At 50.5% G+C, this 2,490-nt stretch overlaps 1 non-coding gene across 1 annotated transcript; it reads right to left on the reverse strand.

The window, feature by feature from the left end:
• Positions 1-1,526, reverse strand: LOC101411860 (uncharacterized). Its single transcript, XR_009184364.2, has 3 exons — positions 1,417-1,526; positions 927-1,008; positions 1-585 (listed from the first exon to the last, which is right to left on the reverse strand). It is a non-coding gene; the product is annotated as an uncharacterized protein (transcript).
• Positions 1,527-2,490: the final 964 nt, after the last annotated feature.

Consider the following 2,490-nt stretch of genomic DNA (forward strand, 5'->3'; position numbering starts at 1 on the left):
TGATTGTTTTTTAAACGGCTTTATTCATTTCACAATAATAACTGAACATTTCGTTTCCAAAAATGGTCAAACTGCCCTGCTGACAGAAACTCTTAGACTGAAACAAAACAATATTCAATTAGAAACTGGTAAGTGGAAACACAAAAATGTTTACAGCAAAAGTAAATCACAAAATACAAACTTGTAAAGCAGAGGCCATCCGGGAAAATCTTAAGATTCAAGGTATAAGACAAAAGTCATCATGACTGTCAGGTTCAGGAGTTTGGGAGCGCATATAATGCCTCATCTGTTGCTCCTTTATCTTTCTCCTGATTTCTATCATCTGCTCTACGAACCTTTCTACATCACCACCCACTTCATGGTTATCAATATGTCTATTAGGTATGGCCCATCGAAAATTAGAGACAAGTCGCCTAATCCACATCCCCCTGACATTTCCTCCATGTACGAGGCCTTCACCCTTTCCCAGATGGCGGACTTTCTCTCCTTTCTGCACAGGGGCCGGCTCCTCTCCTTTGTTTTCTCCAATGGCATTTTCCATGTTGAGATTTTTTCCCGATTGTTCCTCTTTGGACTCCATTACTCCTAAGAGACAAAAGACAAGAGATTGAATGCTTGGTGGATGTATCAGCACCAAGGACAGAGCGCCCAGGATCTCAAAGGTTGTTTTTTTTTTCCCCCCTTTTTTAATTCCATTGTCCCACCTAAGAGGCCTCGTGCGCCCTCTAGGGGACCCCCAAGAACGAGTCCCTTCCTCTCGATTCTCTTCCTTCCCTCCCCCAAAGCCCACCATTTTTCTCGCAAATCATCCCCAGGCCTCTGTAGGCACCAAAATGAGGTCGGGGGTGGGATGGTGTGGTTGGAAGGAGGTCTCAGTGTGCGTCCCCATACTATCCACCGCCCTAACCACTGTCCCTCGCACCGACCTGGGCCTATCCTGGCAGTCTCGTCCTCTTCCACCCGATTCTATCCGCAAGGCACGCCGCGGCGACCCTCAGACCCGCAGACCTGCAGATGGCCGGGATGGGGACAGCGGGGAGCTGCTGCTGCCGAGCGCTTGGCACGGACACGCCGCCTCCCAGCCCCTTTCCAGACCCGGGCCCTCCTCACTACCCTCGCCCACGTCTCCCGCCCCACCCACAGGCGCCCCTCAACCCCGCTGAACACCATTTTCTGCACCAAAGACACGGCTCGGCGCGGGTGTCGGAAAAGCTCGTTGTGGTGGAAGAAGCAAGTGTTTCCAAAGGGTCGCAGCCTCGGGACCGCGCCCTCCTGCAGGGCCGCCCAGCCCTCCGCACAGGGAAGGCCTACGTATTCTGCACCCAAACGCATGGGGCCGTGGCTGCGGTGAGGACTCCGCAGGCGGTGTCCGCCCTTTCACATCACTCCAGGGATGCCCCCACCTGGATCTCTTACCTGCCCACCCCTCAGCTTCCTTTCGCGACCGGCCCTGGCGCGCACGCCCTCAGGGCAACGGGGAGCAGGTGCCAAGACCCGAGCAAGCGAAGGCCGGGTCTGAATCTAGTGGGAGGTGCGCGCCGGCCAGTCACGTGAGGCTTTCCTTCGTCACCGGGTGCAGCTCCGCCTCCATCCCAAGCCCCCTCCTGTCCCTGGGAGTCACGCTGAGTGACGCTGCCAGCCGCCTCACTTCTCACTCCATGTTCCTGTAACCTCACAACCCTGCGCCCTGTCACCCTCCCCTCTTTGTGGATCCCTGGACTTTTTTCTGACTGCCAGGGAAGGGCAGCATCTTCTCCTGTGGCTGTTGGCGATTTCTACTTCTTTGGGGATATGATTCCTCCCCTCCTCTGTTCCCAGGATACTCCCAACCTCCCCACCCCCCGACCCTGACTGATGGACCCCACCCCCCCCACAAGACTAAGGCGGAAAATTGAAGGGAGTGACAAAAAAAAAACTGCTTAAGTATTTTATTTTTGACTCAAACACACCTTTATTAATCAAAATAGGAACCATTAAAATCAACACATTTCTGCCAATGAGAAATAAGTTTTATTCCTGTAGTTAAGTACTTTTTAATGCAGTATTTTTTAAAAACAAAAGTAATGCAAAAATAACCTTGATCAAAATGTCAAAAATTTAAATAAAGAGAGCGTCTTCCCTCTCTCTCCCAACCCCTGATCCTCCTTGCTACCAATACCCATCATTTCCTTTACACCAAAATGCTTGCTGGTACAGGACATGAGTCAAGGACAGTGGAAAATTTCTTAATTCTTCTTAATATCTTTCCGGTTTGTTTCTATTCTGTTAAAAATGCATTCTCTTTATCATTTACATAACTTTATTTTAACTTTTTATTATGGAAAATTCCAAACATATACAAAAATTAAACAGTATATTGAAAACACATATAGGGAAGTGGACTTGGCCCAGTGGTTAGGGCGTCCGTCTACCACATGGGAGGTCCACGGTTCAAACCCGGGGCCTCCTTGCCCCGCGTGGAGCTGGCCTATGTGCAGTGCTGATGCGTGC

The sequence above is a fragment of the Dasypus novemcinctus genome, chromosome X (assembly GCF_030445035.2).
Source record: "Dasypus novemcinctus isolate mDasNov1 chromosome X, mDasNov1.1.hap2, whole genome shotgun sequence".
NCBI classification, from domain to species: Eukaryota; Metazoa; Chordata; class Mammalia; order Cingulata; family Dasypodidae; genus Dasypus; species Dasypus novemcinctus.